Below are 14,882 nucleotides of genomic sequence, written 5' to 3' on the forward strand. Positions count from 1 at the left end.
CTCACCAGCTGAAAACCACCTTGAATGTGGCCAGGACTCTCCGAACAAAGCTCTTCAATCGGTGGCACTTTCCTGGGCCGCCTGACGCCTGCAATAGTGCATGCTTGGTTTTCGTGCATATGCAAAAAGTTGAGCATGTGTTGAATGCCGGCATCAGGCTGTACAGAAAAGCTGCAGGCTATTTCAGAGCTGCGTTACAGTTCTGTCCATGTTCAATAAGGTTTTCAGCTGTCAGGCTTGGGGATTTCTACCAGCTGTAGCAAGAGTATGCCACTACTGACTGGGTCCCTGCCCACGCGGGCCAACCCTGGCTACACCTTTGTTTTCCTGTGTCATTTATAGGAATGTTTTGTTTAGGGGCTTTTATGGCAATTGTTCATTATGGGAGCAATCACAAATAAGTATTAGAGAACAAAATAACGAAAATAAATATTAAACAATTTTGTTCAGAAAATTGAAGGAAGAAAACTGTAGCAGAACTAGTTTTAAAAAAGTGAAACCTCAACTGCCACAGATGGTCTTCATAGATTGACCCTTCACAGGTGGCTTCACTCATTGGTTTAAATGGAGGCTCAAAAAAAGTAACAGAAAATAATTCCTCTCAGGAGAAAAAAAATACTGTTACAAATAAACGAGGCCATCAGTTTCTCATAACACTTTTTTCCCCAAAAGAGGGCAAGCTATTAATGATACATGGAAAAATATGAAGTTTCATGTTTTTGCTGTCTTTCATTTGAAAACATGCAACGGCATGGGGAATGTTGATGTTTGCTATGTCGTTTAAAATGAACACTTATCTCCATTCAATGTAAGCATATATTTACATGGAAAGTTTAGGTAAAAAGTTGCTTCCATTGCTAATACCCACCCTTTGAGCTGCAGGAAAGCTTTCCTCAATTGTGGGTGGGCGACTATGAACCTTGAAAAATTATTGAAAAGAATAATTCAGGGGTAACATGAATGATAGGAAAATTAAGAGACCTTTAAATTCTTAGACGTAGCCACATCTCCACTTCTAACTTGATATGATCAACCAGACTGTAGAAAAGGGTTCCTTTAGACTTGTCCCTTGGATGCAAAATACTTGGCCTTCTGTGTACAATGGTTCCTCCAAGGACAAGCAGGCATAATATTCTCACATGTGGGTGACATCATCCATGGAGCCCATTGTGGACCCTGCCAAGTGCACTGCCACTTTAAATATTTGAGGCAGTGCTCCCACTGTAGTTGTCTTGGACCCAGGAGTCTGCTGTTTTCTGTGGAGTAGAAAGGTTTTTTTGTTTTGTTTTTTAAATCTCTCCTTAACGTGTCTCTCTTTGCCTTTTTTGGGATTTTTTTTCTTCATATTCTTCTTTTTTCAATACTAATTTCTTAAGTTCACTTTTTTTCCCAATAATTTTTCATTTTTTTCAATTTTCGGCCTTTGGGGCCTCGAGCCCATTTTTTTCCTGGAAGGCATTGACTGTTCTCGGGTACATGACTACTTGAGCTTCCTGGGCCATAGAGCCTTTTGACCTTCAGTCAACCATTTTCCCTCCATGTCAGTAAGGGTTCCGAGTGGTTTTAAGAATTGCACTGAATGCAGTAGGACTATATCGGGCACAGACAGCATAACTGATGTCTTAAGTGCTTTGGTCTAGAGCAATGGGAAATAGTGTAGCCTCTGCCTGCTCATGTAAGCGAGGACCCTTAACTCTTACAGAGTCCAGCGTGAAAAACATTTTTGTTCTGCGTCCTTAACAAGCATGGCAGGGGATTTGGCGCTCGACATGGACCTTGCATCGGCTCAGTGTCAACATTGGGTGCATCGACTCGACATCGAGAGGATCTGATGTCAGACTTAGTACCACAACAGCATAGGGATTCCAAGTCCTCTTCATTGGTGCTGCATGCATTTGAGGGACCTGCAGCGTTAAGAAACCTAAGAAGCATCACCATCGTTCTTCCTCCAGGCACTCTGCCAACACCTCCCCTGAATTGATGTCCTCAATGCACAGGAAGTGTCCATGCTGCAGTGAGTGCTCTCCTTCTCTCCAACTTAATTCTCCTCGAAAGCCTTCAAGGTCTCCTATGCCTGCACAGGCTATTAGGCTGCGTCCACATCGCTTTCCCAGCCTGTACTGGGAAGAAATCTGGGCTGTGTTCAAGGAGGAGCTTTCAGGCTAATACATTCACAGTCTATACAACCTTACAGGGTGCTTGAGCCAGCTTCAGCTTAGCCCATCAAAACATGGGAGATACAGTCACGGGAGAGGTCCTGCATGCCGGCTCGGGTGACCATCTGAGGTGGCACAAACTCGACAGACACATGTGCCGACATTGATAGGGGAACTTTCTCTAACTTTGAACACTCATCTGCCTTGATGCACCTCAATGCAGAGCCGATGTTCTAATCAACACTCTTCATGTGCTTCCCATGAACAGTACAGTACAAGTCCAAAAATCTGGACTGCTTGAGGATGTGGTCAGTCTGGATTCTCAGGCAGTTCTTTTACAGTTCAGGTTTAAGGAAGAATAGAGAGATGAATACACAAATTTTATTGATTTGTTCATTAAATGCAGAAAACAGGAAACATTCTGTAAAAGCTCAAATAAAAAAGGTGTACATTATACAGTATTATTTGCTCTTGTCCCCATGCAGTGTATTTCTTTGCTCTCGTCCACATGCAGTGTATTTCTTCCCCAAAGAAGGCGCCCAGGCCCCAAGGCCTTTACAAAAGTCTTCTATTCTGCTGCACCAGTGGCAGCTCTATTCACAGTCTGCCTCCAGCCTGCAGTGGGTCTTTCCCTTCTGACCTGCCCTGCCCCTTCTGATGCAACTTCCTGTTTTTGGAAGTTGGGAATGGATCAGAAGTGTAAGGCCTGGTGCAGGCTGGTTGCAGCCTGTGAATAAGTCTTCCATTGATGCCGCAGTACAGAAAACATCTGAAAAGGTACACTGGGTAGTGAGGGAGAACCGCGGGTAGGGCCAGGAGTGGAGGAAGAGAAGCTGGACCTTGGGTGGGGGGAGAGGGAGAAGGTGTATTCTCGATTCTTAGGCGGTCTGGATATCGCAATTTTTAGGGATGCAGATTCTCAGGAGGTCTGGATTTCCGGCATCCGGGTTTTTGGACTTTTATTTAACTTTGAAGAGTCAGACTCTGATCTCTCCTGGGAGATGCATCAGGACCCACAGACCCTCTTAACTGAGGAGTTCTATGACGTTCCATCTGATCCTTCACTACCACCTAAGAAATGTAGGTCTCCTCCAGAAAGTATGTCCTTTCCTGGCTTTGCCTTGAGATGGCTCAAGCCATACTTTTCAAACTAGAAACAGGAAGAACCTCGATCAGAACTTTGAGGTTCTGGATCATGACTCTCCTCCTAGAGAAGGAATCGCTGTTCCACTTCATACAGTTCTGAAAAATGCTGTACTCGGAAACTGGGAAATTTCACTGACAGTTCAGGTAGCCCTAAAGAAAATTGATACAATGTATAGGATACAGAAATCCACTGGGTATGAAAAAAAAAAAATCTACTACCCCATCATTCCCTAGTTGGAATCTCTTTTAAAATGCATTCACAATACAAGATCTCATGCTTCTCCTCCAGGAAGAGAACACTGGACTCGTGGCAGAAAAAAACTTTTAAGGTTTCAATGCTAACCAATTGTATATTGAATTATTAACTTTATCCCACAGTTTACTTAAAATCTCTCATTCAGAGTACTGTATCCTTTGCAAAATTCCTTCCCTCCGAGAAAGCTGAGGAATTCCATAAGCTTCACAAGAAAATTCTTGACGTTGTAAATATCTAGCAAGGCAGACCTTTGATGCTTTTTATGTCCACACATTTCCACCTTAGCAGTAGCAGTGCAACATCACTCCTCGCTCAGGGTTTCTGACCTCGAATTTTCAGTCCAGGAGTGTCTAGCAGATGTTCCTTGTTGTGGAGAAAAACTTGTTTGGTAACAAAGTCAAGAAAGTGGACGATCTATTAAAAAAAAAAAAAAAAATACAGATACTATAAAGATTTTATCCAGGCCCCAAACTACTTCTAGAAGATTTTCAGGAGGATATCAATGCTCCAATTACTATGCGTCTAAGCATCGTTACACTCCTATTCTTCCTCCACCTTAAAGAACTATGCCCAGATGCTCACGTCCAAGGCAGCAGCGGGGTCAAAAATCCCAGACACCTTCTCAGTCTAAACAGCCCAATTTTTGACTCCTTCCTAGAGACCAGTGCCACCACTTACAGTTGTCCATGCCAAGTGACCTACCAGTCGGAGTGAGGCTCATCCTCTTTTAACAGAGGTGTGGGGGGGGCCTCATAATGTCCAACAGTTGGTGCACAGCTACTGTCTGTTGGCAAAGAAGACCATCCACCAAGAGGGTCCCATTTCATCTCCCTCTAAATGAAGCTATTTCGAGAGGAACTCTGAGCCCTTCTCTAGCAGAATGCAATAGAACAAGTTTCTCTGCCAGACAGGAGTTGAGGGTTCTATTCCAGATATTTTCTCATACCCAAAAAGATGGTGGGGAGAGTATATCCAATTCTTAATCTTTGAGACTTAAACAAGTTTTTACGCCAAGAAAAATTTAGCATGGTACCCTTGGAATCATTACTTCACCTGGTACAACTCAATGATTGACTTTCTCGCTAGATGCCAAGGAGGCATACACGCAGATACCTATTCTTCCTCCTCAGAAAGCTCCTCTGCTTCCGCTGTGGGCGCTATCAATACAAGGTCTTACCAGTTGACTTTGGTTCTTTGAGTCCTCACAACTTGTCTGATAGTGGTAGCTGCAACACTTCGCACATGGGGCATTCATGTCTTACCCTACCTGAATGACTAGTTAATCAAGACAGACTTCAAGGAGTCAGCATGCACCTCCATTCTATCCACCATAAGTTTCCTAGAACTCCTTGAGCTTGTAACCAATTATCCCAAATCACAATTTCAGCCAGTTCAGACCTTACAGTTCATAGGGTCTCTCCTCAGTACTACTCAGGTCCGGGCCTTTCTTCCTCAACCAAGAGCAAACAACATACTGACTCTCACCGCTCAGGTGTTCAGATCCACCCAGGCCTTCTTGGTCAGTTGGCTTCAACAGTCCATGTAACGCCGTTGGCTCGTCTCCACTCCTGAATTAGAGCATAGCATAAGAATATAAGCATTTCCATACTGAAACAGACCAAAGGGCAAGAAGATAAGGGGGGTCCACACTTTTTCCACAGGAAAGAAACGAGTTCAGCAGCAAGGGGTGGAAGTGAAACCAAGTCCAAATGACCAGCCCAAACAGAAGGAAAGAGCGTGGAACAAGTTGGCTCATCTCCATTCCCAAATTAGAGCATAGCATAAGAATATAAACATTTCCATACCGGAACAGACCGAAGGTCCATCAAGCCCCGTATCTTGTTTAAAACAGTGGCTAATCCAGGTCACAAGTATCTTTCAAGATTCCAGAATAGTAAAACATCCTGGAGGCAAATACCATCCTGGAGGCCCAGGCCAAACATATTCCACAAATTAGAAAAGAAAGACGGAACTCCAAAAGACAGCCGGCCTGATTGAAAAGTGAGGTGAAGGAAGCTATTAGGGCTAAAAGAAATGCCTTCAGAAAATGGAAGAAGGAACCATCTGAAAATAACAAGAAGCAGCATAAGGAGTGTCAAAGCAAATGCAAGGCGCAGATAAAGAAGGCCAAGAGGGATTACGAAAAAAAGATAGCATTAGAGGCAAAAAAAAACATAGTAAAAAAAATTTTCGGTATATTAAAAGCAGGAAGCCGGCAAAAGAATCGGTTGGGCCGCTGGATGACCGAGGGGTAAAAGGGGCAATCAAGGAAGACAAAGACATAGCAGAGAGATTGAATGAATTATTTGCTTCGGGGTTCCTCGGGGGTCTGTGCTAGGACCGCTGCTTTTTAATATATTTATAAATGATTTAGAGATGGGAGTAACTAGCGAGGTAATTAAATTTGCTGATGACACAAAGTTATTCAAAGTCGTTAACTCGCGACAGGATTGTGAAAAATTATAGAAGGACCTTACGAGACTGGGAGACTGGGCGGCTAAATGGCAGATGATGTTTAATGTGAGCAAGTGCAAGGTGATGCATGTGGGAGAAAAGAACCCGAATTATAGCTACGTCATGCAAGGTTCTACTTTAGGCGTTACGGACCAAGAAAGGGATCTGGGTGTCGTCAATAATACACTGAAACCTGCTCAGTGTGCTGCTGCAGCTCGGAAAGCGAATAGAATGTTGGGTATTATTAGGAAAGGTATGGAAGACAGGTGTGAGGATGTTATAATGCCGTTATATCGCTCCATGGTGCGACCGCACCTTGAGTATTGTGTTCAATTCTGGTCACTGCATCTCAAGAAAGATATACTGGAATTGGAAAAGGTGCAGCGAAGGGCGACTAAAATAACGGGGATGGGACGACTTCCCTATGAAGAAAGACTAAGGAGGCAAGGGCTTTTCAGCTTGGAGAAGAGACGGCTGAGGAGAGACATGATAGAGGTATATAAAATAATGAGTGGAGTGGAACAGGTGGATGTGAAGCATCTGATCACATTTTCCAAAAATACTATTACTAGGGGGCTTGCGATGAAACTACAGTGTAGTAAATTTAAAACAAATCTGAGAAAAGTTTTCTTCACCCAACGCGTAGTTAAACTCTGGAATTCGTTGCCGGAGAATGTGGTGAAGATGGTTAGCTTGGCAGAGTTTAAAAAGGGGTTAGACGGTTTCCTAAAGGACAAGTCCATAAACCGCTACTAAATGGACTTGGGAAAAATCCACAATTCCGGGAATAACGTATAGAATGTTTGTACGTTTGGGAAGCTTGCCAGGTGCCCTTGGCCTGGATTGGCCGCTGTCGTGGACAGGATGCTGGGCTCGATGGACCCTTGGTCTTTTCCCGGTGTGGCATTACTTATGTACTAGATTTCATGCTGCTTATCCTAGAAATAGCAGCGGATTTTCCCATGTCCATTTTAATAATGGCTATTGGACTTTTCTTTTAGGAAATTATTCAAACTTTTTAAAGACCCTGCTAAGCTAACTGCTTTTGTCACATTCACTTTCAAAAAATTCAGAATTTTAATTACACATTGAGTTAGGAAATATTTTCTGTGGTTTGTTTTGAATTTACTACTTAGTAGCTTCGTTGCGTGCCCCTAGTCCTAGTATTTTTGGAAAGAGTAAATAAGCGATTCACCTCTACCTGTTCCATTCCACTCAGTATTGTATAGATCTCTCATCATATCTCCCCTCAGCCATCTCTTCTCCAAGCTGAAGAGCCCTAGATGCTTTAGCTTTTCCTCATAGGGAAGTCATCCCATCCCCTTTATCATTTTCATCGTCCTTCTGTGTACCTTTTCTAATTCCACTATATCTTTTTTGAAATTCGGTGCCCAGAATGGCACACAGTATCAAGATGCAGTCACAATATGGAGCAATACAAAGGCATTATAACATTTTCATTTTTGTTTTCCATTTCTTTCCTAATTTCTAATATTCTATTTTCTTTCTTAGCCACCGCTGTACCCCGAGCAGATGGATTCAACGTATCATCAAAGATGACATCTAGATCCTAAGTAGTAGTAGTTGGTGACTCCTAATGTGGAACCTTGCATCACATAGCTATAGTTTGGGTTCCTCTTTTCCACATGTATCACTTTGCACTTGCTCACATTAAATGTTTTCTGCCATTTGGATTCCCAGGCTTTGAATAACTTTGTGTCATCAGCAAATTTAATTGCCTCACTAGTTATTCCCATCTCTAGATCATTTAGAAACATGTTAAAAAGCATCGGTTCCAGCACAGACCCCTAGCGAACCACATTATCTACTCTTCTCCATTGAGAATACTTACCATTTAACCCTACTCTATTTTCTATCTGGAATAGGACATTACCTCCTATCCCATGACTTTTCTGTCATTTCCTCAGGAGCCTTTCTTAAGATACTTTGGTCAACTGTCTTTTAAAAATCCAGATACACAATATCATTTGGTTCACCTTTATCCACATTTTTATCCACCTTTATCCACATTTTTATCCATCCCTTCAAAAAAACTGTAGTAGATTGGTGAAGAAAGATTTCCCTTCACTATATCCATGTTGGCTTTGTCTCATTAGTCCTTGCTTATTATGTATATGCTCTCTAATTTTGTTCTTTATAATAGTCTCTACTATTTTCCCAGCACCAATGTCGGGCTCAGTCTATAATTTCCCGGATTACCTCTGGAACCCTTTTTAAAAATTGGCATTGTATTGGCCACCTTCCATTCTTCCAATACCATAGTTGATTTTAAAGATAAATTATATATTATTAACAAGAGGGTACTCTGGAATGTAAACCATCAGGTCCAGACAATTTTCTACTCTTCAGTTTGTCAAGTTGCCCCATTACTTCTTCCGGGTTTACTGAGATTTGTTTCAGTTTCTATAACTCATCAGCATTGAATACCATTTCTCACATCGTACTTGGTGAAAACCAAAGCAAAAAATTGTCGTCCCTGAGTGCCTCTTTCACTCCTCTGTCATCTAGTTGTCCAACTGATTGTTTTGCCATCTTTTTGCTTCTAATATATCTAAAAAAAAAATTTACTATGTGTGTTTGCTTCCAGCGCCAGTAGCCATACTGGGTCAAACCAATGGTCCATCTAGCCCAGTATCCGGTTTTCTAAACAGTGGCCAAGCCAAGTCACAAGTACCTGTCAGAAACCCAAATCGTAGCAACACACCATACTACAAACCCCAGGGCAAGCAGGGCAAGCATACTACAAATCCCATGGTACAAACCGTAAAACCTACAGACCCACCTCCAAACTTTCCTCAGGAGCATCACTATTGGTGCAAAAGCCAGCGGTGTCCGAAGCCTCCCCGGCGCCGCATGCAACCAGGCACTAAAGTGGTCCGGGGCAAACAGCTTCGTCTCAGCTCCCGTACATGAAAAGTAAGATGATCCCCGGAACCAATCCGTGAGATGGCGCATGTTACTGGCAATTGAAAAGAGTCTGATACTCAGCAGCCCCAGCCCCCCCCCCCCCCCTGTTCTTGGTAAAAAGAGCTGAGCCGCTCGCATACGCGACTTCTTACCCTGCCATATAAACTTTGCTACCAACCGTGTTACCCACTGGTCATCCCTTTGTGACAGACACAGCGGCACCATTTGGAGCACATAGGTCCACTTAGGCACCAATATCATGTTATATAGTGCAATTCTCCCCATGAGGGACAACGGGAGCGAGTGCCAGCCCTGCAGTGTGTGCCGTGTGCTATGCCGAAGCGGTTCAACATTCACATTATACAAATCAGATAAATCCACAGGGATTAGTACTCCCAGATACTTTAAGGGCCCCTTAGACCAGGTAAGGGGAAATTCTCCTTCCCACGTCTCTCTAATCGAGCTCTGAACTGGGAATGCCACTGATTTCTGTAAGTTAAGAGTAAACCCCCGAAAAGAAGCTAAATTCTCCAATAATATCCAGGAGGCACGGTAATGACCTATAAGGGTTTGTCAAAGTCAGCAGATTATCGTCTGCGAATGCCAAGGTTTTTACTGAAAGGGAGGGCATCTCAACTCCCACAACCCCAGGGTCTCTTTGAATCGTGCGCAATAAAGGTTCCAGATAAAGCAGGAACAGCAACGGGGAAAGCGGACATCCCTGCCTTGTTCCCCTCAGTATCTGAAACTTGGCAGAGCGGGTTCCATTTAACAGTATAGCGGCCTGGGGATGAAAATACAAGGCAGCAATCGCACGTGCAAACCAGCCCCTCACACCCACGTATTCTAGAACTCCAAACAGGTAATCCCATCGTACTTTATCGAACGCCTTCTCGGCGTCAAGGCTCACCAAAAGCAAAGGTTCTTGTGACATATGACTATATGCTACAGCCATGCAAACTTTACGGACATTAATAGAAGAGTGCCTACCCCTCACAAATCCCACCTGCCCCTCTCCCACCAATGTGGCCATGTGCGGACTTAGCCTCTCTGCCAACACCCTAGCTAAAATTTTAAGATCAACATTGATGAGAGAAATCGGTCTGTATGATTCCGGACGTTCTGGGTCCTTCCCCGGCTTCGGTATCAAAGTGATCCACACCTCGTTTGAGTTCCGTGGAACCCCTCCTCCCTCCACCGAGGCTTCAATAAAGGAGACCAGGGCGCCACACAATTGTGGCAACATACACTGATAATATTCTGTCGTGTATCCATCGGGACCCGGGGCCGTACCCCTTTTTAACGCTTTGACTACTTTCTGAATTTCCTTAGCGCTCAAAGGAGAGTTCAACCGATCTCTCACCTCCGCTGTTAGTTGTGGGATACCCGAGTCTTCTAAATAGTCTACTAAATCAGGTCCACTCCGCTCGCCTGGATTGCTATAAAGGGCTGCATAAAAGTCATGTAAAATCTGTACTATCCCTCCAGGCCGGGTTTCACGTGTGCCATCTGGCTTTATCAAAGATGGGATGAACCTATTACCCCCCCACCTCTTTACTACTCTTGCCAATAATTTCCCTGATTTATTGCCGAATCTATGAAAAGTGAATGATCGGTGGAACAGTTGTTTTTTAGTACGTTCATGGATGAGAGAATTCAGTGCCGCAAGTGCCGACACCATCTCTTCCCTACTTCTGGGTGAGGGGGCCGCTAAGTGTTTACGTTTTGCTACCTGGAATTTATGTTCCAACTGGACAATACCCTGTGCTAACCTCTTTGCCTGGGCACACATGTAGGAGATGACCTCCCCCCTCATAACTGCTTTTGATGTTTCCCAATAGAGAAGGGCATCATCCTCATGCTGCGCATTAGTGTCCGCAAACAACTGCCATCTCTGCCTAAGATGTTCTTGAAAGTGTACTTCCCCCACTATGTGTGATGGAAATTTCCACTGGTGTCCTCTAAGTCTACCCGCTCCTAGCTCCATATCCACCCATATCATAGCGTGGTCTGAAACCTCCATAGGCCCCACCTCTGCTTTCACGATCTGTGGGGACAGTGTACCCTCAGCTAAAATATAGTCTAACCTAGACCACGTGCCGTGTGCCCGGGATAGGTGAGTATAATCGCGTGCAGTGGGATTGACCAAACGCCATGGGTCGATTAGGTTCAATGCCCTACACAGATGTTGTATGCCCTTACCTCTACTCAATGCTATCCCCGCTGACGGCGCTGATCTGTCTAATTGTCCATCCATCACCTGGTTGAAATCACCCGCTAAGAGCCAGGGGGCAGTTGTGTATTGAAGACCCAAGTGAATTATGTGCTGAAAAAATGTAGGATCATGTACATTTGGGCCATAAATATTAAGCAAGAATACTTCTTGTCCCATTATGTTCAAGTGTATAAGGATATACCTCCCCTGTGCATCCCGGGCTACCACTCTGGCCTTGCATTGTAGGGATTTGTGAATTAGGATTGCCACGCCCCCTCTTCGGCCTTTTGCTGGTGCGAAAAAACATTCCCCCACCCACCTTTGCTTGAGCTTTTGACTTTCCTCCTCAGACAGTTTTGTCTCCTGTAAACATGCTATGGAAGCTGTGTGACGTTGCAAGGCATTTAAAATTTTTGTTCTTTTTATTGGCGATCCAATCCCAGCCACATTCCACGATATTAATCTAACCGAATGCATCTAACCCGGATCCCAGGACTCCCTCTCTGCTCCCCCTAAATGCAGTGATGTTTTCAAGGCCCCTGGGTGCCCAGCCCCCACCCCGGAACCTTCCCCTCCTATCCATTCCACATAGTGCGTAGTTTTCCCTTCACCCAAGTTCAAATTCCTGTGCAACATTCCCATCATCCTTGTTCCCCTCAAAAACCCCTCTTGATAAACCCACCCTCCCTCCCCCCCCTACTTTCTCTCTCCCTTCATTAACCCACAACTGTAAAACTCCCATGACACCTGAGTCACAACATGCTGCGGTCCCCACCCCACCCCCACCCTTCAACCGCACATTTTAATCAAGTGAATCTTCTTGAACACAAACTTACAAAACATTGCATACTTGCCCCTGCATTCTGCAAGTACATAATAGCTTACATGACCGACTGACCCGCCAAACCAATGTTCACTTTCAAGTAGATGTCCCAGTTGGGTTCAGTTCTCTATTAATAAACTGCATGGCTGCTTGGTCTGATACAAACGGGAACCATTTCCCCTCGTGTTGAATCTTTAGAGTAGCTGGATACATCAACATGAAACGCTGGTTTCTTTCCACTAGTGAGGTACAGACTGGATGAAACTTCCGTCTCCTCTCTTGTAAGCTAGTTGAATAATCCTGAAAGATTCTTATTTGTGCTCCAGCATATGTCAGAGATTCCCTTTTCAAACGATAGCCCCGAAGAATCTCTTCTTTATGAATATAGTTCAGTACTTTTATAATGACAACTCTGGGGCGCTGATTATTCTGATGTTGTCTCCCAATCCTGTGCGCTCTCTCTAAACACAGCGGCCCACGACTGTCTGACAAGGCAAATTCTTTCACGAGCCATTCCTCCAGGACTGTGCTCAAGCTTTTCTCCGGGATAGTTTCTGGCAGCCCCACTAGCCGGAGATTACTCCGTCTAGCCCGATTTTCCAACTCATCCAGTTTCTCCGCCTGCTGTTGTAGCTTGTCTTTAAGGCTCTTCATCTCCGGGTCACACTGCTGCCATGCGTCCTCCAGCGCGGACACCCTCGTCTCCACCTCCGTTGCGCGGCTCACCAGCGTTGCCATCAGCCCATCCACCTTTCTCAGGCGATCATTTAGCGATGTGAACCTGGGTTCCAGCGCCGTTTCCACCGCCGCTACCAGCTGCGATAATTGGCGGGTTGAAAATTCCGCTTTGCTTCTCGGCGTTCCGGGCGCCATCTTGGATTCGCCGCTCGTGCCAGCCACTTTGTCTTTCTCTGGCTTAGCGCTCTTTCTTGTTGTTCCCGGCGACATGGACACTAAATATTGGTCCATGCACTCTCAGCCAGCCGTAATATACCAGGTCAGTCGGTTTTCGGGGCTATTTACCGGCAATATCGGGCGGGAATCGGGCAGGGACCGCGGAGAAGTGCAAGAGCGTGGCTACTGCTCCTCCAGCATCACGTGACCCCCCTACCATTCACTTTATTTTATCATAGTCTCATTTTTGAAAGTTAAATGCTAACGTATTGAATTTCCCGTTTGTACTTCAGAATTCCTTAGTGGATGCTCTCCTCTTAGTGGTCCCAAGCCACAGAAATGCTTTCAGCTCAAATTCAAGTCACTCCTTAGCTATGCCGCTCTCTACAGTGGTGTATGGTGTCTCGAGTATCTCACCAGGGGTCTTAGTTTCAGCCCCCTCCACATCACAAGGTCCTTGCCATGGATGCTTCCATGATAGGTTGTGGCACTCACCTTGACGGTCTCCACACACAAGGTTCTTGATCCCCACAGGAGTAAAGACGACATATCAATCTCCTCAAATTATGGCCAGTCTGGAATGCTCTCAAGACTTTTCACACAGACAACCAAGTTGCAGTGTATTACCTGAACAAACAAGGAGGAACAGGTTCTTATCACCCTTGTCGACAAGCCCTACAAATATGGACTTGAGCAGCTTCTCAAAATATCTCTCTAAGAGCTGTTTACCAAGCCGGTAAACAGAATGCTGTGGCAGACAAATTGAGCAGAGTCCTTCAGCGTCACGAGTGGTCCCTTAGCATTCCTGTAGTTTTTCGAATATTCCAGCAGTGGGGGATCGCAGTGATAGGCACCTTCACTTCTCAGAGCAACAAGCTTCCCTGCTTTTGTTCCAGGATATATGCTCTCAACTGTATAGACTTAGATGCATTCTTCCTCCGTTGGGTAATGAATCTTCTATATGCTTTCCCCCTACTACCCCTCATGTGGAGATCTGCGTCGAGTCCAAGGGAGCATGATTCTAATTGCTCCCAACTGACTGTGTCAAATCTGGTTCCCTCTCCTAGAGTTGTTGTCCAGAGAACCATTGAGGTTGGATCCTTTTTCGACCCTTTTAACGCAGAATAAAAGGGTTCCTCCTACATCCAGACCCTTGCATTTTTGCCCTGGGGGCAATGGTCCTGACGACAGATGTAGGTTCCTTAAACCTTACTAGCTCAGTCTCTACAGTACTCTTAGCTTCTAGGAATCCACCTACATGAAAACGTCACTGTTTGAAGTGGAAAAGATTTACTATCTGGTGTGCAGCCATAGCACTTGACCCTGCTAAGTGCTCTTTTTCTACCCATATTTAGAATTCTGGCCTCGACTAACGCGGTCATGGTACACTTGAATGCCATTAGTTTTTTTCATTCTAGAGTCAATGATAAGCCAGTTTCCATTCACCTTTGATAGATTTAGTATGGAATAAACCTTTCATGAATCTATCAAACCACCTCTGGTGAATCTCGGTGTTATCCTAACAGCTCTCATAAAACCTCAATTTGAACCACTTTCCTGTTCTCTCAAATTTCTCACATATAATGTAGTGTTCTTAATAGCTCAACTTCTACCAGAAGAGTCAGCGAACTTCAAGCCCTTGTGGCAGACCCTCCTTTTCACCAGGTTCTACCACGACAGGGTTGTGCTCCAAACTCACCCAAAATTCTTCCCTAAAATGATATCAGAGTTCCACCTGAATCAGTACATTGCATTTCCTGTCTTCCTTAAAACACGTTCTCATCCTGGAGAAGCAGCACTACAAACGTGCTCTAGCATACTAATAAAAGGTACAAAACCTCATAGGACGTTTTCCCAGCTTTTATGTCCTTCAACCCTAACATATTGGGAATTCCCATCACCAAACATACTGTCTCGACTTGGCTGGCTGACTTTATCTCCTATATGAATGCTCAGACTGGGCTGACCCTTCAGGGCCGTGTCACTGCTTACAATGTAAGAGCTATGGCT

At 44.6% G+C, this 14,882-nt stretch overlaps 1 protein-coding gene across 1 annotated transcript in view; it reads left to right on the forward strand.

Annotated features, from left to right (window-relative positions):
- Window positions 1-14,882, forward strand: part of HUWE1 (HECT, UBA and WWE domain containing E3 ubiquitin protein ligase 1) — a 1,034,695-nt gene that overhangs the window by 575,278 nt on the left and 444,535 nt on the right.

The sequence above is a fragment of the Microcaecilia unicolor genome, chromosome 2 (assembly GCF_901765095.1).
Source record: "Microcaecilia unicolor chromosome 2, aMicUni1.1, whole genome shotgun sequence".
Classification (NCBI taxonomy): domain Eukaryota; kingdom Metazoa; phylum Chordata; class Amphibia; order Gymnophiona; family Siphonopidae; genus Microcaecilia; species Microcaecilia unicolor.